The sequence below is a fragment of the Puma concolor genome, chromosome D2 (assembly GCF_028749965.1).
Source record: "Puma concolor isolate L17-30 chromosome D2, mPumCon1.1.hap2, whole genome shotgun sequence".
Taxonomy (NCBI): domain Eukaryota; kingdom Metazoa; phylum Chordata; class Mammalia; order Carnivora; family Felidae; genus Puma; species Puma concolor.
Window position 1 is genome coordinate 32,902,700 of NC_141677.1, and position 21,868 is coordinate 32,924,567.

The window sequence follows — 21,868 nt, forward strand, 5'->3', positions numbered from 1 at the left end:
GGGTAGTCATTTGGAAAAAGGTAAACTTTGATCCGCATTTCGTACCATAGAGAAAAACAAAACAAAACAAAACTCCAAATGGATTAGAGGTCCAGATGTAAAGAGTGATACTATACAAAAGAGAGGGTGAATTCCTCTTTAACACTGGGGTAGGAAAGGCATTCTAACTAGGATTCAGGATCTAGAGACAACAAAATAAAAGAACGATCGCGTTTATCATATAAATATTAAAGAAAAAAAATTGACAATAAAGCACCCAAAACTAGTCGAAAGACAAAATATGTGACCAACAAGGAGGAAATGTTTGTAACGGATACCTCAGACAAAAAAAACCCTAATATCCCAGTACAGAAAGCACTCTAAAATATTGAGGAACAAAGGCCCAAAAACCTGATAAAAAGATAAAGGCGGGGGGGGGGGGGGGGGGGAGACATGAATAGATAATTCACAAGATAAGATAATAAAACAATGACCCTTAAACACATGAAAACATTAAAACTCATAGTTAGAAAAACGCAGACTAGGGGCGCCTGGGTGGCTCGGTCGGTTAAGCGTCCGACTTCAGCTCAGGTCATGATCTCACAGTCTGTGAGTTCGAGCCCCGCGTCGGGCTCTGTGCTGACAGCTCGGAGCCTGGAGCCTGTTTCAGATTCTGTGTCTCCCTCTCTCTCTGCCCCTCCCCTGTTCATGCTCTGTCTCTCTCTGTCTCAAAAATAAATAAACGTTAAAAAAAAAAATTAAAAAAAAAAAAGAAAAACGCAGACTGTTTTAAAACGCAACCCTGAGATCCCACTTTCCGCTTTGTAAGACTGGAAAACATTAAAAGTTATGACCACACCTTGTGTTGGAATCACATTGGCGCATGTTCCTGCCTGGAACTGCTCATTGGTGCAAGCCTTCGGGTACGTAATCTGACGATATTTAACAACCGCACATGCATCCTATATTTTTTGGCCCAACCACCTTCTAGAAATCTTCCCCTTCAGGGTACCTGGACGGCTCAGTCGGTTGAGCATCTGACTCTTGATTTCGGCTCAGGTCATGATCTTGCGGTTGTGAGTTCAGACTCCACATCAGGCTCTGCACTGACTGTGGATCCTGCGTGGGATTCTCTTCCCCTCCCTCCCTTCTCTCTCTCTCCGTCTCTCTCTCTGTCTCTCTCTCTCTCTCTCTCAAAATAAATAAACTTAAAAAAAAAATAGAAATCTTCCCTTCAGATACACCTTTATCAATACAAAAATACATACGCATGTTGTTTGTAATTGCAAAATATTGGAAATCACCGGAGTGCCCTGGTGGAGGCCTTGAGTCAGCTATGGGACAAGCACATGCTGGGCACCAAGGCAGCTATGAAAAATGATAGCATTCTTTGGGGACTGATAGGGTGTGACTTCCCGGACGTATGGAGAAGCAAAGGAAGCACAAGATAGTATCTATAGGATGCTACCTTTCACGTAAGAAAGAAGTGGGTGCGAGACCAGGCCAGATCCGCACCTGCCTTCTCATTGTGTTTTCACGGCCATTTGAATACTTTCCGCTTCCTCATACGTGCTCGTAGGTCCCAGCAGTGAGCGCCGCGTGGGGGGACAGCTTCCCGTGCTGCTCCCAGGGAAGATGGAGAGGGCAGGACCCACAGGTGCTGTCCCTGCCCTGGCTTCCTGTGGTCCTGAGCGCATCCCGTCGGCCCCCTCCCTCGGACTCGATTTCCCCTTCTGTAAAATGGGGGCTAATGAATCCCACACCGCTTGCCTCGCAGAGAGGAGGTGGGGTCATCACAGTTCATGGTGCAAAGGGTTCTGCACGTTATTTATTATTTACCCCCGGGGTCCGCAGGTTGATCTTTGGGCCTCAGATAAGCCTTGGATCTTCCCTTTCCAGTCCCTTGCCACACACACGCATGCACGCGCACACACACACACACACACACACACACACACACACCCCTCCATTCTATGCAGAGCCGCAGAACATGCTGAGGTGGCTGCTTAGTTGGCTTTCACCTTGATTAGTGAGGGTCCCACCCGCACGCACTCCATCTGTGTGCCAGGTGTAGTGTAGGCCCTCTGCGGCCCCGGCCTCCCTCCCGCTCTGGGTCTGTTCTCTTGCCCCCATCAGCCAGTTTGCACATGCTGTCTCATTTCGTCCTTTTAATGACTCTGCGAAGAAGGTCTTAGAGGACCAAACCGGGGCTCAGGGAAGTGACATGACCCACCCCAGTCTTCCAGCAATTATGTCAGAGCCTAGTCTGGGTGTTCCCCTAGTCTGGACTCCACATTCCGTGTTCCTTCCAGGAACCCACTCTGCATCCACTGCCCGGGCTGGGAGCAGGTCTTCCCCCTGTGAACATCCCTGGATGTCCCCATGAGAGCTGGCCACGCAGTGATGATGTCTGGAGTGATTGCGTGGTGACGCTCGGGAGCACCGGAGCCGCTTTGCCAAAGGCAGAAGCCCCACCGGGGTGACAGTGGTCTCAGTAAAGAGCTGATGTGCAGAACTGGGCTCTTCCCACCGGCCTTTACCGGCCAGCACGCCAACCTGTCTCTCCAGCCTGTGCCATTTTAAGGGTTGGTCCAAGAGGGTGCATGCTCACGTGGGTACATGAGGAGGAACACTGGCAGCCCCGGGGGCACCTTGTCTGCATGCCTCGGGCCCCTGCAGGTGGGGCATAGTCTGAGGGGAAGGCGCCGAGGCAGGCCTAAGCCTCCACAGAGAGGGAGGGGGCCTCGGGCAGGCAGTGGAGGGCATAATTGCCGGAAGGTCATGCTCCGAGCCCTGAGAACTCTGCTTACCAGTCAATAAGTCGTTTATTACACCCTTGACAGCGTCCTCCTCTGCCTCCGCCCTGAGCCCTGTGCAGTTTGCAGAGGGAAGGGCCTGGCCAGCTCAGGGTCTGGCCTCTCCAGGGAGAGGGGCCGCTGGAAGCCTGAAGTAACTCCCCCACCTCTCCAGCACGGCCCACTGGCCCAGAGTGCTCGCCCAAGCCCCTGGCGGTGGGGGGGAGGGGGTTGCGGATCTCTGCTGAAAAGAGCTGGCTGAACAAGTTCCCAGGAGCTTGAGCCTGTCCACCTCACTGCCCTGGACTTCATTTCCAAGGCTTCTCCTAGGGAACCCTAGTGCTTGTGGGGGAGGGCCAGCCTTCAGAGCTTCGCAGAAACCACAGCCCGGCAGACCTCGCAAAGGGGCCTGTGAGGGCCCGTTTCTGGCTCTCCTGCCCACCACATGCCAAGGTGGTGCCCATTATTGCTCACTGGCGTGGAGCACTTCGAGCAAAGAGCACCTTCGGTGGAAATCTGAGCTTCTTCACAGCCCAGGAGGTCCTCAGGGTGAGTGTTTTCACTTCCCTCTTACAGGTGGGGGAACTGAGGCAGAGAGAGAGAGAGGGATGGCTTGCCCGAGTTATTGGGTGTTGCTTTGTGGCTGGCTGGTTTTTCACCCTTACCAGGCCCTCTCTGCCCTTGCACAGCTGAGAAAGGTTAAGAAAAGAATCATTTGAGACTATTCTAGATTGCCTTTCCAGGACACCCTGTTGTACCTGCAGGTATTACCTCCAGGGAGCTCAGCAGGAGTTGAGAGGGGCTGTTGGGGCTTTAGGTCTGACTGGTCCGAGAGGCTAAGGGTGTTTACCTGTTCTAGGCCTGGGAAAGCTGGTGGTCCCAGAATAGGCAGCGCCCCCCACCTCCACCAGCCTCTACCCCTCCTGGCTACACCACATCCAAAGAAGGAAATCAAGCTCGAGGAAGATTGAGCCAGTGGCCGCTTTCAGCGGTCTGTGCAGAGTGACCTGGAGAGCTAGCTTGCTTCTGGGAAGAAGTGTTGCAGAGACAGGCAGCCGCCTTCTCTCTGCCCATTTTGCCCTCCCTGCCACATCAGGCCTCTGACTCTGGGTACCTGGGCCACCTGTCCCCTCCCCGGAATATGTCACACCCTTCCCATGGATGCTCACCACGGGTGAACAGCTGGAAACAGCTTGCGAAGGGAAATTCCGGATCCCACTAGACTCTGAATTCCATGGCCTTCTCTGGCACCATTCTGTCTGGCCTTCGATGGGCTTCCTGGTGTGGGAAGAAGCTCCCCGGGTGTGTCACGGGTCTCGGCCATGGCTGGGACACACGGGTTGCTTCTATGAAGAGCAGCAAACAGCACCTGGGGGGAGGGGAAGACAGTAAGCTTGACCGCAGCAGGCAGGCGCGCTCCACAGTGGAGTCATTGTCCCACGTCACCCTCTTGGGAGCTGAGATGCCACATCAGAGCACACCACTGCCTCTTGCTAAGCCTCGGTTTCCCCGTTTGTTAAGTGAGGGGTTTGAACCTGTGAACTCTGAGGCCCTTGAAAGCTTTCAGCTGCACATTTTCTACCCCCCCCCCCCCCTTAGCCCAGCAGCCTGTAGAATTTCCTGAGGTCCCAAGAGGGCAGTTGCGACACTGACTGGCTCTTTCCCAGCACATCCTGTCTAGCCAGGACCCTGTCAACAGAGGGGCTGATGAGAGATTCGGCCCTGTAGCTGCAGGGGTGCGTGGTCCCCATGTCTGTAGGCATGCCTCCACACAGAGTGCCCCCCTCAACCCACTGAACTCGGCACGGCTGGCTCCTCCCTGTCATCCTGGTCTTAGCCCCGCTGTCCCTTCCTCAGAGAGCCCTTCCCTGATCCCCTGCCCCTTTTACTTTTCTTCTAGCACCTACTGCCACCTGGGATGATCAAACGAGCACGGACTCCCACGCTAGCTGGTTTATTATCTGTACCCTCCAGCATGTAAAGTCCACGCAGGCAGGCCACATATGTCACCCTCACCCGGTAATATACCCGCAGGCCTGGAACAGTGCCTGGCACAGAGTGGGCCCTTGGTGAACAGGGGCTCGGTGAATGAATACGCAGGGTCGTGTGTGTGAATCTCCTAGAGTTTTTTTCAAAATTCACATGTCTGGCCTTCACCCCTGGCAGTTCGTACTCAGGGAGGCTGGGCATACGAATTTTGACGTTTCAGACGCACACCCCTTGTTGAGAAGAGACCTGCTCGGTGGTATGATGGGATCACCTCTGCCTGGGTCCCCCCACCCTGAGATTCTGACTTAATTGGTCTTAGGGTCTGCCCTGGGCACTGGGAATCTTAAAAAGCACCCAGGTGATCCTGTTTTGCTGCTAAGGTAGAGGGCCCAGGATCCAATCCTCTCCAAGGCCTTTCTGGTGCAAAGTTCTGTCATTCTTGGAAAGCCCTGCAAGTTTAAACCACTCTGTGTCCCGCATGGCAAACCCAAACCTCCAGTGGGGGGGGAACCTCCTTGCCCTACCCTCCTGCACAGATAAAGAAAGCGATGCCCTGTTTGACCCTCACAGGCAGGCAGGCAGGGGTGTGCCCAGGGCCCCGTGGCCCTTCTCCTCCAGCGACTCCCCAGGAGCACTGGTGGCTCTGTGCACAGCCCAGCACCTCCTTTTCCTGGCAAGAGGGCTGAGCTGTGTTGGAACCTGTCTCTTCCCCTCCCTTGGTAGCACACAGCTTTAAATAAGATCTTCATTTACCAGAAGTTCACACCACAGCTTATGTGTTATATGAGAAGCAGCAGTCTTGGGCTCGTGGGGAAGTGCACTGAGACGTAGTGGGGGGGGGCAGGGAAGAGGGGGGTGCTGGAGGAGAAGTGGCTGCAGGGGGCGTGAGGGAGGAAGGAGAGACCCGTGGAATCCTAGCTGGCGTCCTGCCCCGGCCCTGGTAGTGCCATGCTCCTCTGGGCTCAGCGTGTGGCGGGTGGGGGAGGTGCCCCCGCTCTGCCGGCTGACCTCATGGCTGCTGGAAGGCTCGGAGCTGGGTGGGAGTGTGAGGTCACCAGCAGCTCTGCCAGCGGGGGGTGGGGGGGGGCCCTCCACTGTGCTGCTCCTGGTCATTTACATGTTGTCAGTTGCTGTTGCTGTTGACCTGTTAGTTGCCTCCTGCCCCGCCTTGGAGGCTGTGATAAGGGAGGGATTCGGTGGCCATGGACAGATGCGGCTCCTCCCCCGCGGTGTCCTGCCTCTGTTCTTTCTTTTTGATGGCATCAACATCAATAAACCAGTTCCAGTTGTCCAGGACTCTACAGGTTCCAAGGTGTCGTCCTGCACTCCCCCCAGCCACTCTGTGAGGTGGGTGTGATTACGTCGCTTGTGCCGAGGAAGAAACTGAGGCTCGGGAGCGCTGAGTACCTCGTAAAGGCTCCCATGGCAGAGCAGCGACCTTGCGCCGAAATTTCTCTTGGCTCCGCCTACACCTGGTGGGGGACTGGAGGGCAGATCACCATCTCATCTCTGTGTGCCCTGCAGTATTTTTACTCCATCGGTATTTGTGCTGGTGACCTGAAAGCCGAGAGATCAGAGACGGAGTATCCGAGTGCCTGTGATGACCTTGAGCAAGGCTGCTTCCCTCTTGGGGCCTCAGTATCCCCAAAGATAAACCAAAAGAGTTGGATTAGGTGGTCTTTCGGGAAGGTGCTACCTCTTAGCTGCCCCTTGTAGGTTTCCGAGTGCGCTCTAGCATTGAGAAGCTGGGGAGGAGGGTCTTACGGTGGCCCCGTCACGGGATCCGTGGTACAAGGCCGAAGTGCATGTAATAAATATTGAGCCAACAAATGCTAAGCCGCATCCCCAGCCTCTGAATAAATAAAAAGTTGCCCAGAATAACAGCCCGGAAAATGCTGGGGCTCCAGCCAGCGCTCACCTTCACCCCTCCCGCTGGCCATGGCTTTGTGCCTCCTCCTCGCACTGTCTCCCCTCCCCCTCCCGTCCACTGTCCATCACTCACTCCAGCCCCAGAGGCAGGCACTGTCCCAGACTGGCCTTAGTTCATGGCTCTGCGGATGACAGCTGGAGCTCACACCAGCCAGACCCTCATGCAGCTAGGGGTGGGGCTGGGGGGTGTGCTTTTAATCCCCAGTGCCAGCCAGAAGTCTTTCCTTCTTTGTGGGATCCTCCCTAGCATTGCCAGCCCCCTCCCTGGGAGATGAACTAGCCAACTCCAGCAAGAAGTCTTCTACTCTGATTGCTCCTGGCTGAGGCTAGCAGGAAATTAGGGCCCGGGATGCATAGGTGGCCCCAGGATGCTCCAGGATCCATTGGTCACACTTAGTGATAGTGCTTTGATGTGTATATGAGGGTGTATTTCCTGTCTCTTTGCGTTACAGCTCAGCATTTATAGGAGCAGAGACCCAACTGTCAGGTCAAACATAAAATCACAGACTGTCAGAGCTCTCTCTCTTTTCATAGACAAGGAAATTGAGGCCCCAGGTGAGCATGTGGGGGGTGAGGAACACTTTCCCAGGGTCACACAGCTAGAAAGTGGCAGAGCCGCTAGATTTGAATGAACATGTAGGGCCTGTGCCCTTGACCCCCACTGACAGTGCTCTCCTCCCAAGGCCTTTGTTGGAGCCCCACAGATGACCCGTCATCCTTGGGATTCAGTCTAGCCCCAGAGGGGAAGTCCAAGCCTGGGAGAACGAGGCTCCTTGGTGCTATTCTTAGTTTATGGACCACCCTGGGAAGACAATGCCCCATCAGAAAACTTTTCCGCTTCGTGAAAGGGACCACTGTCACGTCATGGGGTTTCACTGAGAGTGTACGGGCCAGTTCCAAGAAGCAGAGTCCCTCTGTGGCCTTGCAGGCCCCCAAGCTGTGTGAGAGGTGAGAGGCAGCCTCCTGGCATAGAAGGCTCTCAGCACCAGGCAGAACACAGCCCCCCTTTCCGTGGCCCTTTTTAGTCTTCACGGACCATGTCTCCATGGAGGGTTCCAGTAGTTCAGTGGTGGTTTTAGCCCCCATCCTACAGGTGAGAGCACCAAAGCACAGCTAGTCAGGGAATTCGGCCCGGGTCTGAGGGCTAAGGCCACGGCCCAGCCAGCTCAGGTCTGGCTGGGAACCTGAGGGGGGAGTTCAGCTCAGCTCTCCTCTCCTGTTGTCTCCTGAAGGTCCCAGGGCCAGCCTGAACTGGCCTGGAGCCTTGGTATCTAGACCCCCTCCGGGGCAGGGCCAGATTCCGTTGGTCCTCAGGCTCTGCAGGCCCAGAACAGACCACCCTATCCCCCTCCTCCCCAGCACCCAGGGCAGGTCCCCTCCTCCCCTCTGGCTGCCGCAAAGCAAATGCCGGGGCCTCCTTGCAGGACTCCTGCCCTGTTGCTGCTGCCTCTGACATCCCGCCCCAGAAGATAAGGATCCTGTCTGGCGCCTGAGTGCTTTTTTTCCTCCTTCTTTCCGAATCTGTTCCCTGATTATCTGCAGACAGCCCCTCACTGGGGGGCCACCAGGGAGAGGGCCCAGCTCACAGAGAAAGACAGGAGGGGGTGGTGCCCAGGAGGCCTGTAGCCACCAGTAGGCCCTGCTGGCCAGAACCACCCCCCCCTCACCCCCTGCACGCATCTGGGGGCCTGACGGCCATTTACTAAGCCCTCACTCTAGCCTGAGCCCTCAGCTTAGCAGAGAGCTGAAGGCTAATATCTCTGGGTGGACTGACCCACTTTAGTGGGAAGAGGGGTATGTGGACGGAGTGGGCCAGAGGGTGGGGTCGCTTCCGTGGTCAGCGTTCCTCAGCATTGGGCCTGGATGGTGCCCAGAGGGGATGTGGTAGCGGCTACAGCCAGCCAGACAGCCACATCCTGTGGGAGACGCTGGCCCTTCCCAGGCCAGACAGGGGCTGAGGACACTTAGGGACAGAAGAGGGAGGGTGCTCAAGGGCTCCTAGAGCCTCTCCCCCAGCTCTGGGGACTGGTCTCAGAGATGGCCAGGGCTGGCAGGGCCTCCTGGCTTCAACCAGGAAATGAGGGGTGACTCCCCATCACCTGGGCCTAGGACCTGGCTCCATGGTAGAACCCCAGCCTTAGACTGCCAGGGCCACCCCTAGAGAGCAGCGAGTCATATTCAGGCAAGATAGGGAGATCTGTTCAGAGCAAGAAGGGATCATGCCCCTATCGCCCGCTGGCAAGTTGGATGCTCTTCCGTTTCCCAGGGGTCAGGAGTCTGCATCACGGATCCACTGCACTGGGAGTTGGGAGCCCTAGATTCAGGTCAGTGTGTTAACGCTAACATGCTGTGTGACCTTGGGCAAGTTCCTTTTCCTCTCTGGGCCTTACACTCTTCAGCTGTAAACTGGGGAGGCAGCCCACGTGGGATGAGGACATATGGCCTTGTGTTGGAGGTAATATTCTGGCTTGGAGTAGGTGCCCCATAAAAACGATCGTGTCCGGCCATGAGCAGGGACCTCAGGACTGGCAAAGCCCGCTGCAGGAGCCTGGGTGGCGGTCTGTCAGGAGGCTGGGGATCAGCCATTTCCCTCCATGAGTCTTTTTGCCCGTGCAGGCTTTGGAAAAGGCCCTACATCTTCCCTGCTCCCAAGCTCCGCTCGCCATCCCCTCCCCCAGCCCCCTAAAACCATTTGGGGGAAGGGAAGCCATGCAAGATCATTTTTTATGGCTTCCTGGCCCCGGAGCCAGAGGGCTGAGGATTGGGTGGTGTGGGCTGAATTCCTGAGCCTCCCCGTCCGGAGCCTTCAGCTCGTAAATATGAAGCCCGGGGCTGAGAGGATCTGGCCGTTAAGCTGTCAGCAGAGCGCCCACTTAGAAAGTCATAATGTGGTTCTCGGAGCTGGGCCCAGGGCTCTCCCACCCCACCCTGACGGCTGTGGGGCTCCCTCTGCCTGGGCCCCCCGCTTGAGCCACCAGTCACCCGTGCTTCCTCCTGCTGCCACCCTTAGCTGTGCCTTGGTTTCTTCTATGTGCAAGGACCCTTCTCTCTTGGTCACCAAGACTGGCGCTTATGTGGACAAGCTCTGGCAGCAGAAGGGGTCAGTTGTCACCTTTCCCACTCCTTAGCCGTGTGTCCTTAGGCACGTCAGCCCATCTGACACCCCCCTTCAACCTCAGAATGGAATTAGTAGCAATCTACTCCCATAGCACCTGTTGCCGTGAAGTTGAAATGACGTTATGTTGAGAGGGGAGGTATCACTCGGTGGTTAGGGGGCTCTGGAGTTTGGGAGCCTGGATTCAAAACTCAGTTGCACCCCTCTCTGACCATAGGGCCTTGGGTGATCATTTTACCTCTGGTGGCCCCCATTCTCCCGTCTGTAAAGCGGCGCACATACAGCATCTGTCTCGGGGTCGGTGTCTCCGTCCTCAGCTTGTGGCCTCTATGGGGTCGGGAAGGGACGGCTTTATTGGGAGCAGGAATGGTCTTTATTAGGGCTCCTCCTTAAGTTCTCCCCCCCCCCCCCCGTCTTGAGAAATGTTTAATGCTTACCTTAAGGCAAGTAAAAACAAATGCCTGTCCATTTCCCTCATTTGTGGTGAGCTGGGTGGTTCGGGGGAGGAGGGGGGGGAGGAGGGACGGTCACCTGAGCTGGGGAGAGGGAGTGAGGTGGGAGCAGCCCCACTGGGCAGGTAATTGGGGACGGAGGGGCCTCCTCTGTCTTCCCACAGTGGGTGGGAGAGAAGGCGGCTTCTGTGTCACTTCATTAAACTCCACCGCAAATAGCCCGACTGCCTAAAACTCCCTGAGGCAGAAATCGGGGGTCCATTCAGCAATGAAAGAAATAAATAGGAGTGTGATCATTAAAAATAAGACAGACCCAGTCGCCCTGCTCCAGGTGGAAACACCGGTCTCCCAGCGATCTGGAGCCCCAGGAAGGCATTGCTGACTGCACACAGGGGTCGACCATTCTGGAAAGTGCCTGCTGCTCCCGTAGGGGACGTGATAGCCAGGACACTGGCACACAGGCTTGGTTATGGCCCGGGCGGGGGGGGGGAGGGGGGGGACCCTGTTCCTGGGCGGCTTCCCGAGAGATGTTCTTGTCTTCCCGAAGCTTCCACCGACTGCAGGCTTTTCTGCTCACACTCACTCTTGTCCTCTCTCCTCCGCACTTGCCTTGACCTTGCTCCACGAGTTCTGTCCCCCTCCCATTCCATCTACAGTCTCCTGCGGGGCCTACTGGGCCCAGACTTAGAAACTGAGGCCCGATAACTCCTGGCTAACTTCCCCGCCACTGAGCCGCCCTGGATGGTGGATGGTAGGGGAGAGGGTGGGTTCAGGTTTGAGTGGCTGGTCCTCCTCCGGCCACCATAAACCTGCCCTCTGTCCCCCGGGGCGGGGAGGGGCCTCTGACCCAGGAGAAGCTGGCTTCTCACTGTCTCTCACCTCACAGACACCTCATAGTCTGGGGTTTATAAGGCAGCAGATAACTTTGCGGGGAGCGGGGTGAGTTTTGGCAGCGGCCCTGGGAAGAGGCAACCTCTTCCGAACCTGAGGTCAACAGAGACCTCTCCCCATGGGGAAAGGGCTCCTGAAGCAGCAGGACGGCTCAGGCCCAAGGGGTGAGTGAGGCTGACAGTAGCCTACTCATTTGCGGGGGGGGGGGGGGGGGAAAGGGACGGCTGGGGAGCGGGCTGTGGTTCCTCGTCGTGCTGAGCAGTCAGGAGCTCCCCACGTGTGTCACTGGGCAGATCGCTTCACCTTGTGCTCCGTTTCCCCCTTCCCAGCAGCACCTACCTCAAAGGAGGTTGGAGGAGCCCCGAGAAGTTCAGCCCAGGGCCGGGAGGCTGGAAGTGCTCAGAAGTGCACCCCATGTCCCTCCCAGTGCCTGCGGGCTAGTAGTATTTGGGGCTACGCTAGACAGGGCCCAGCCAAGACAACCAATTCTGTCACCCCTCCTGCCACCCTGCCCCGTTCTCTGTTCAGCAGCACAAGAGCAGAGAGTTTCCCCAGGTGGGCAGTGGGCAGCAGGCTTCTCCTGGGCCATGAGTGACAGCCAGTGCCGGAGGGTTCCTGGTGAGTCTGAAGCCCCGATTTCTCAGGGCAGCTACATAGGCCTCTCTCCCGCTTCTCCACACGCACCCTGTACATGTAAACCTCCGGGCCTGCCCTCGGGGAGCTCTCTGCTCCGCGGGGGAGATTGGCCTTGGCCTTGAGGGAAAATAAGCAGGTATCCTATGTGGGGTGCTGGGAGGCGGGAACAGCTGGGCTGCAGGAGGTTCAGGCTGGTGCAGGAGGGCAGCACATTGGATGTCGAGCCAGCCTCCCCTCCTCTCCCCACCCCTGTGCTGTGGTTTCTCCCCTCCGCCAAAAAGCTCTGCCTCCGAAACAGCCCCAGACATCGTAAGCCACGCTTCTCACGTGCCAACCTGCTCCACACCCCCGAGTGGCACTATTGCTCTCCTGCCATGTGGCCTGCTCCGTTTTGGGACAACTTGGGCAGCTGTCGGTCAAGCCTAAATCTGCCTCCTCTGGCTTCCACCCGCTGGCCCTGGGCCAGCCACTTGCCGCTATGGTTCCTCTGCTAGCATAACCTGCTGAGCCTTAAATTCCCCTTTCCCTGGGACCCAAATATCCCCAGTGAGGAAGGAAGCTCCCAGGGCATGGCCAGTGGTCCCAGACATTGAGGCACTGCGTGTGGCCTGCCTCTGGTAGGCTCCAGTGTGGGCACAGGGCCAGCATGGAGGGTGTGGGTGGTGAGGCTTGGAAGGGCCAGCTTTATCCCTCGCCCTGCTTTCTGCTCCCTCTGACTCCAGCCTCCCAAGGGGCCCATGCATTGCTTCCCGTTAGGCTCACGGCAAGCAGAGGCCAGCAGCAATGATTTCCTCCCTGCCCAGCAGATGCCTGCCTTCTCTCTGACCCGAGCAGATAGATACCCACCCCATTCCTGCCCTCCCATCTGCCCCCCCATTCCTCCTCCTACTACGTGGTCTCATTTCTAGGAGATCGGGGCGGAGGGGGGGGCGGGTGATGGGGGCAAAGGCAAGCGGAAGGCATATTTGATATTTCTGGCCATCCTTGTCTAGCCTGAGAATGCTTGTGACTGAGAAATCAGAAGAAAGTTCCTTTGATGGCCCTTAGAAGTAAGAGGAGGCAGGTTCTTTGGTACCAGTCCCCAAGAGCCAAAGACAACTTTGGTAGGGATTCCTGCCTGGAGGGGGATTCAGGCAGGCCTGCTAAGCTTCTTTTCATTTAACAGCCTGGGAGTCCACGATTCCCTGATTTTCTTGCTTTGGGGCTTGATATTTCTAAGTTTTTTTTTTTTTTTTTTTAAATGTGTATTTATTCTTTGAGAGAGAGAGAGAGAGAGAGAGAGAGAGAGAGAAAGAGAGCACAAGCAGGGGAGGGGCAGAGAGAGGGAGACACAGAATCGGAAGTAGGTCCCAGGCTCCGAGCTGTCATCACAGAGCCCGACGCGGAGCTCAAACTGATGAACCGTGAGATCGTGACCCGAGCCAAAGTCAGACACTTAACTGACTGAGCCACCCGGGCGCCGGGTGGGGGGGGGGGAGGGGGTTGATATTTCTGAGTTAGTCGTCACAGGAGCGATCCTCCACGTCTGCGAGTTCCATGCGCTCTCCGTGTATCGACCCCATTCATCCCGAAAGCCTCCTTAGGCAGGAATTCTGTCCCCATCTTCCAGAGAAGCCGGGTGCCCAGCTGGGGTTTCACACTCTGCCAGCACACCTCCAGACCCCACACCATAATCCCTGCATTGCTGCCGTGCTTGCATTATGCCTGGCTGCCTTCTGTGGTGCCCAGAGCCTGTGTCTTGAGATTCGGTTCCCTGTCACGGGCTTCAGCCAGAGGAGAGGTTGCCCAAGCATCCTTGAGAAGCCTGGTGGGCCACACGTGCCCAAAGGACCCCCTAGAGAGACCACAACTGCAGCAGGGGCCCCCTGCAGACATCCTAGACATTGCCTCGGCTTGTTGCAAAGGCCCCCTCCACCACCCCAGGTTGGTACTGCAGCTCAGCCTTCTGGAATCAGAGGCTCGCGTCAGGGAGCCTGGTGGCTGGCCATGTCCCAAGGTCAGTGCTGGCTCCAGCGGCCCTCGGTCTGTTCGAGGAATGGGCCAGAGGCCACAGCAAGCACGCGAACCCGAGGGCTGAGGGCCGCCCTTAGGAATGACCTTGCTGTCCTCCCCCACGCTGAGCGCTGTCCAGGTAGCCCTGGATTAGCTGAGTAGGGGGAAGGCGCGCAGGGCAAGGTGCTATCAGGCATACTAGCTTTTTGTCCCTGGGAGCACGGCCTGGACTTGAACAGCAACAGTAGTAACGGGCACCAAGACACGAGGCTCGCCTTCTTCTCGGCCTGGCAGTGCACCAGGAGATCCGTGTCTTTAAATCACAGGCTGTCAGAGCCGGAAGGAGCCTTCTATCCCCGTGGCCCAAGTTGAGGCCCCAAGCCTGTAAGTGCCACCCAAGGACACGGGATCATAATGGTGCTCCTGGGCCATTTGAGTGGGTTAAGGCCAGGTTCACCTTAATAATAAACCTCCAACAATGGGGATAATAACAGCCCAGGCCCCTGCCCTGTTATCTCGCACACCACCTCAGATGAGATTACAGCCCAGAGAGGATGCGGGGCTGGCCCGGAGCCACGGAATGAGGAGGTAAGACTTCCCCGGGAGTCCCCGGCTCCTAGTGACACGCTCACCCGTGGCCTGGTGCTCCAGGAGGCCACCCCGAGGAGCTCCCTGAAGTGACAGGCGTGTTCCCTACCCGCACTGTTCAGCCCTGGCAGCATTGGCTGCATGTGGCTGTTGAGCACTGGAAAGATGGCTATACAACTAAGGACCTGAATTTTTCATTCTAATTAATTAAAGATTAAACAGCTAGTGGCGGCCGTGTCGGATGGCGCGGCTCTGGAGGTTCTGGGAAGATGCCATCCGTTGTGTGTCTAGTACGGCATCAGCATCCGCCGGGGAGTTAGTCCCCTCTCTCCTCCCCACAGGGGCTCCTCAGACACCACTCCCCACCCCACCCGACCTGGATGGCCAGGGCAGGGGGACCAGAGAGGCCAGGGCAGGCCAGAAGTCTGTCTGCTTGGCTCAGGAAGGCCCTCTCTACAACACAGAGGAAAACCATAGCTGCGGCGCTGGGGGTCGGGGATGGTGGCGGCCGCTCGCTCTTAAAATCTTAAAATCTCCCCCTTGCCTCATCATAGTGGCAACGTATCGAGTGCTAACTGAGCAGCAGACGCCGTGCGAAGGGCCTGACGTTTCGCGCCACTACAGCTGAGCATGGTTCTCTCTGTTTTGTAGTGGAGGGTGCCGGGCGGGGCCCAGAGAGGTGAAGCAACCAGCCAGAGGTCACACAGCTAGCGTGCAACAGCACCAGCATCCTTACCCAGGTTTGTCTGTCTCCAGAGTCCATGCCCTTTCCCAACCCCCTGTGGCCCCATTTTTTTTTTTTTTTTTTTTTACCCTCCACTATTCTTCTGTGGCCAGCCCTGGGCCGGGCAGCTCTGGGGACACGGACTTGTACGGTGCCGGGTCCCTGCCCTTCAAGTCTCCTTCACGCATCACTCCCTGTACAGAAGTGGTAAGGGATGCCCCGAGCTGTGTGAGCTCCAGCCTCCACAGGGTGTGCAGGGGCTGTTGCCAGCCTGGGCGGCCAAAGCCCCCAGGGAGACGGTGGCTTCCCACCCTGGGGCCACTCAGCCATTATGACTGCGCCCTAAACCTGGATGCCGAGGTTTGTATCGTAGTCTCTTAAGAGGACACCCAGCACCCAGCAGTTTTCTGGCATTGCAGAAGGCTTGCAGCAAATATCTGTTGCATGAACATTCTCTAGCGTTCTGTCTTCGGTGAGCCAGGCCGCAGGATCACGTCTCATTTTTCAGGGGAGTGGATGGAGACTTAGAGGAGCCTCAAGACTCGGCCTCGGTCATGCCCTTGCTCAGGGCAAAGCAGGAGGGCTCCCCGGCTCTCCTGACGCCTCCTCCAGGTCTCTCGCGCGCGCTTCTGCGGCTGCTTTTCTAGGATAACCAGGGAGCAGGTGGAAGGAAAGCTCTCTCAGCTTGCGTAGAGAGGCGAGTCATAAATATAATAACATCCAGGAGGGGGAGACGAGGGAGGAGGGGAGGCGGATGCTGAGAGCAAGGATGTCCGCTTCCGAGAACCCATGTTCTCCGGACCCACTGTGAGCAAGGATCCTGCAGGTCACTGAAACTGCTCCGAGAGGGAGAGAGGGGGGGAGAGTGTATGCATGTGCGTGCACGCGTGCCCCACGTCCTGCTGGCGTGGCAGCGCGCATCTGTGGGTGATCACGGCACATAGACCATCTCCAGCTCTCTCTGCGCCCCCCCCCAACCCACTTCCCAGTTCTCCGGCAGCCAGATGTCTCCCAGATGTTTCTCACTTCCTGCCTGGCTCCGTGCAGTTCGTGTGTGTGTTTATTTTGGACAGCCCACTAAATAATAACCATTTTAAGAAAAGCTTTTCATAACCCCGTTCCCACGGCGAGTCAGAGTTCAGGAAATAATCCCAACTCTATTCACTATTGTCCCCAGGCTCTCTTCTGTCTGACCTCTGCTCCCCCCACCCTCGGGGACCACTTTTGAAAAGATTTCTTTTTATTCTACATGACGTGTCCTCTCTTTGTGACGCTGGCTCTCTGGGAAGCTGAGGCTGGGCATCTCTGAAGACTGTAGGGAAGCTGGGGCTCAGAGCACGGAGCCCCTTAGAGCTCTGCTACTCAAAGTGTGGTCCCCAGACCAGCATCACCTGAGAGCTTGTTAAGCATGTGAAGTCTCAGCCCTGCCCCAGACCTCCTGAATCACAGTCTACATTGCAACAAGCTCCAAGGTGATGACCCAGGCTTGGGCTCAACTTCAGGTTAACTGGTGGCTTAAGTGGGGGCAACAAGATTCCCGCCTTCGGAAGGTTGAGGAAAAATTCAGCCCCAGGCCAGGAGACCACCAGCTGTCAAAGGCTGCCCATCGAGCAAGGACATGAATGCCTTCCTGGCCAAGATGGGGTTGCAGGGAGGGGGGCTACAGGCTTCGAGAGGTGAGATTCTGAGGGAGTGAGGATGAGGAGAGGCCCAAGCAAGGGGGAGACCCCAGGGCGAGAGGCCCCCAGAGGTTCCTTAGGGATGGGTCCGAGGGCACGAGGTGAGTCCCTCATGGGATGGGGCTCAGGATGATATTGGGGCCCTCCCTGAGGAGGTGGGACCCGGGTGAGGACTGCCCTTGCGGGCACTCTGGCTCCTTCGCCGTGGAAGGTGACCAAATCGTGTGTCAGAGTAGGTGCACATTATACATTGGCTGTCAGTGGATGAGTGTCCAGGTGAGTGAGTGGATGGAGGGGGGCGGGGGGACGAGTGCATGGGTGGATGGATGGATGGACGGATGGATGGGTGGAAGGATCGTCCTAACATTCTATACTTGTCGAAACCTCTCACACCCACCATGCCTTTGCTCCCACGCTTGCCGTCTGCGGGAGAAAAGCCATGAGTATTTCTCCACGAGACTAAGACCCAGACCCAGAGAGTTGCAGCTGACCTGCCAGCGGTCTCCCACGAAGAGCGCTTCTTTAGCACCCCTGCCTCCTAGTGCCCCGCCGCGGAGGGGGGCTGGGCACCAAGTCATCCACCCTCCCCGGCCCATTCCCCGACCCTGCAGGCAGTCCACAGCCCGCCTCATCATGCCCCTGCGGCTCACAGGACGTGGGCGCCAGCACGGCCAGCCCCTTCCGTCCCCAGACTCCAGCACGAATCAAATGAGAAAGTCAGTGGCCCTGATTGTCCACCAGAGGCATGTCCGGGCCCAGCAGCGCTGTCCAGGAAGCTCGTCGCTGAGCATGTATTGAGCACCAGCTGTTTGTCAGTGGCTCCTCAAGACAATAAAGGATAGTGAACGGTTTCTGCTGCAAAGGTGCCCACGGTGTCTGAGAACAAAGCGGTCGTGCAGAGGTAGCAAGCAGCGGCTCGGGCTGTGGTGCAGACGTCCCCAGAACATCAGGGTAGGCTTCTTGGAGCAGGTGTCGCTGGAGCTGGGCCTGAAGGGAGGGTTGGGGCCTGTGGAGAAGGCACCGTTCGATCTGGCCAGCCACTTGAGCAGGCCCCCACCACCCCGGCCCGGTAACATGCTGGAGAGGAGAGGTGAATGGGCAGGCCTGGCTTGTTTCTTTTCTCTGCCACTGAACGCTCTACTCTTGGATGAGCTCCCAGACGGGGCACTGTCAGCCGGGGGCCTCCCCCTCTGAGCTCCCCAGACCTGTCCCTGTGCACTGTTGATCTGAGACCGGGTCTTCCTCGCCTCTGCGCCCCCAGCCCCTGGGCCCTGGCGAGGATATAAGCAATGACCATACTCCCCACACTGGAACCTGCGCGTGGTTGGGAATTCCGTGCCGTATGGGTCTATGAGAAACCGGCAGTAAGTTCCAGACATCAGACAGAGTGCCTTAGGAAACACGTGCTTTCTTCGGTTTGCCCTGGTGTCTGTTGCCAGGGGGTAAAGCTCCCCAGTGATTTGGGGTGTTACTTGTGTTCCAGGAGACCCTCTCAAGGCCTCGGAATAGGAGAGAGGACAGGGAATGTCACTTCTGCCTTTGGCGAGCTGCCGAGTCCCTCCTCCTGTGTGCTTTTATCTTTCTCCTCTGTGTAACAAGGGGGGGGGGGACTCGTGACCCCCACCCAGAGTCCCTCTTTTAGTGCTGCCCTGCCAGGTGTGTGATACCTCGGGGAAGGAGATGCTGGCTTCACCCTGGGGACCTTTCTGAGGGCCCCAGCCCCTGGACCAGCTCTCATCTCCTGGTGGCACAGCCTCTGAGCAGGGGACAGTCAGCCCCCCCCCCCCCCCCCCCCCCGGGCAGGCAGCCTTACCTCTGGCCTCAGCAGCGCTTACCCAAGCAGGAATGCCCTGGGAGGCTGCAGCCGGAGAGGAGGGAGGAAGACAAGGAGGGAGGCAGTACAGACAGTGTGGAGAGACCAGTCCCGGAGCAGGAGAAGGCCCTCCACTGCCCGGGTTCCTCTTGGGACCTACACATCCTCACTCTCATCCAGGAGGGGTGGGCCGCTGGGAGGCCCGCCCTCCGCTTCTTCCCCTGAGTTGGCACTTTTTTTTTCTCTGGGTGTTAAACTCAGCTCTTCCTTTTTCTCCCATTCCCTACTGCCTGTTAAATAATTTAAATATTTGGGCCTGGGGCGCCTGGGTGGCGCAGTCGGTTAAGCGTCCGACTTCAGCCAGGTCACGATCTCGCGGTCCGTGAGTTCGAGCCCCGCGTCGGGCTCTGGGCTGATGGCTCAGAGCCTGGAGCCTGTTTCCGATTCTGTGTCTCCCTCTCTCTCTGCCCCTCCCCCGTTCATGCTCTGTCTCTCTCTGTCCCAAAAATAAATAAATGTTGAAAAAAAAAAAAAAAAAAAAAAAAAAAAAAAAAATAAATATTTGGGCCTAAAGGGCTTCAATTATCCTTTAATTTACATTAGTAATTTATGTATTAGGCAGAATGGACACGCGGTTAGTGTAACAGCCCCCAGAAGACCAGCTAGTATCTGCTGCACTTGATGTTCTTAAGAATCTCATCATTTTCCTTTGCAGCCCAAGGTCTTTGTTTTAAAAGCAGTTCCTGTGCATGTACATTGACACAGCCCCATGCACGGGGTCATGTGTGCCCAGGGGAGGATGCCTGAACTCACGGTGAACACTGACGTGCACCCACTTACATGCACGTACACCGAGGCAGAGGACACGGGCGACACACACACACACACACACACACACACACACACACACACACACTCACACAGCAAGATGTAAAGCCCACACCTCATTGGCCTACAATCTCCAACCCCACTGTCCACCCTTCCTTATTCCTACGGGCAATGGTTTGTATTTGCATATGTTTGTATTTGCATCGGCTGGCCAGGTGGCCCCAAATATAGCTCCTTCTGGCAAAGAGGTGGGTGGGCTCCAGCTGGCGTTCAGGTGGACCGTTCTGTGCCCTAGTTTTCCATCCCTCGTGCGCAGCCCCACGTGGGTGCCTGACCGAGCCCGGGGTTGAACACACACATGAGAGCAAGATCGTGGCCACGTCTTCACCCCACTCACACACCATGGGCTGGCACCAGCACCAGACTCCTACGAGTCTCTGGTAGAGACTGGGCTGCCCACCCAGTCTTGGCAACAGAGCCTTACAGCCTGGGCACGACAGACTGAAGCTAGGCTGCCCCGAAGCTAGGCTGCCAAGGGGAACCCATTAGGGATTGCCAGCTCCCTGCTGCCCCTCCAATCCTGGCCCAGCTGCCCCAATGCCAGCTTGTAAGGGCGGGGGCTTTCCGGGGACGGGGCGGGGGGGGGGACAGTAATGACCGAAAACAGTGTTCCTTCGGGTGAGTGTTGTATTTCCGAGCTCGTCAGCTGAGATGGGGCCCTAGCCCTGTGGGAACGTACCTTGCGGCTCTGTGCTGAGACCGTGCTTTCCAGGCAAGCCGCTTTGGATCCAGAACTGTCCTGGAGGTTGTGGCTTCCAAGCTGTCGTCCCTAGCTCTAGGAGAGCCCCCAGCATGGCCCCTCCCTCTCATCACGTCCCACTTGTCCCCTACAGCCCCCAAAGCACAAGTTGGCTAGGGGACAGGTGGCCCTCTGTGCAGTGCAGCCTCCAGTTGGTGGGAGCAAGCCCATTATACAGAGGGAAAACCAAGACTGCCTCTTAGGTCATGGGATAGCACTTAGAGAACCCCCCCAGAAAAGTCCCTCATAGGGTACTGGCCATGCATCCCAGTGCCCGTGGGGCCTTTTGGAGCCCTGATTTCTCTCTTCCTGCCCTGGTGCTCAGACTGTTGCCCTGCTACCTGGGCTGGGGTAGGGATATGGTTCTCTTCCCTGAGCACATGTCCGGGCTCAGGAGAACAGCCATGGGAGCCAGGTGGAAAACGTGTGGGCCACAGGTGCCCATCTCCTGCCCCCTCAGGAGGCTCCCGTAGCACAAGCACTGCCCCACTCCTGAGCAGGGCAGGGGCACTGGGAGCCCGGGGTACACTGGGCCTGGGTCTCCCGGCTGCTGAAGGCCTCCTACTTGTGGGGGCCCCGGCTCCCAGCTCCTGTTCCCAGAATGCCTTTAATGTGGGGGCAGTGCCAGTGGGTCAGACGCCAGAGCCCCTTCGACTTGGCCCTCAGGACAATCCTGACCTTCCAGCTGCTCTATCCAAACAGGATGCTCCCCGCCTTAGGTGGTATGTTTCCCAGTCCTCCTGGGGATTCCCACCATTGCCTTTCTCCCGGCCTTGGCCTCTCTCTCCCTCATCTGTCTGGTCTGGCTTGGGTGCTTGGGTGCTTCCCAAGTCCCAGCTTAATTCCTGCCTCTCCGGGAAGCCTTCCCTGATAACCCTAGCCTCCCTAGTCCTGTAGCCTGTAGCTCAAAATGCAGGGCAGCAATGGCAAAAACGATTCATCTCCGGTGGCTGTTTTGAAAGTCGGAGGGTGACCGCCTGATATGTGACATTCAGAAGACTTCTAGGGCCGCATCTGGCCTCGTCTGTAAAAGTGGCCTCAGTTAGGAATGTCTGCTCTGGGCACGAGTTTAGAGTTGGTGGCGCTGAGGCCAGGAATTTGCCATCCATTCTAGGCCTCCGTCACGGTCTTGTTAACCACTGTCTCGTGGTTTCACGAAGGCTTATCCCCCTCCTGACCCCCAGCACAACAACATAGGGCAGAACTTACTTCTGCCCCTCACAGATTCTAACATAGGCCTAGATGTAGCAGAAACTGAGGAGGGGAATACTTAAGAGTATGCTAGGGGTGGAAGAAACCCCAGAGACCATCAAGTTCAAGGATGACAGATAGGCTACCTCTTGCCAGCCAACCCTGACCAAGCAGTAGTGACTTCCAAGAGTTGTGCTGATTCTGAGGCTAAGATCAGGCTCAGCTGGAAAGTGGAGAGAGTGCCATAAGCAGCTAGTGATGTCTGTTACCGGCTCTGCCGTGGCAACGATACCAGGGTATTGCGGTCTGGGCTCGATTTCAGTCTTCTAAATATACTGATCTGGAGCTAGGACCCCGAGAGGGGTACTCCGTCAGACCCCACTGCATCGCTTGGTTGAATGGTTCTAGAATCCTAGCTCCTGCTAAGATAGTCAAAGTATAGACGGCAGATTTCCCAGTCCATTCAGT

At 56.9% G+C, this 21,868-nt stretch overlaps 1 protein-coding gene and 1 long non-coding RNA gene across 3 annotated transcripts in view; both read left to right on the plus strand.

Moving 5' to 3' along the window:
• The window catches only part of UNC5B (unc-5 netrin receptor B), an 81,856-nt gene that overhangs the window by 13,248 nt on the left and 46,740 nt on the right, over nucleotides 1–21,868 (plus strand). The gene's annotated exons all lie outside the window — the stretch shown is intronic.
• LOC147575977 (uncharacterized) lies at nucleotides 3,229–4,889 on the plus strand. The gene is made up of 2 exons (XR_015241637.1): nucleotides 3,229–3,323; nucleotides 4,675–4,889. It is a non-coding gene; the product is annotated as an uncharacterized LOC147575977 (long non-coding RNA).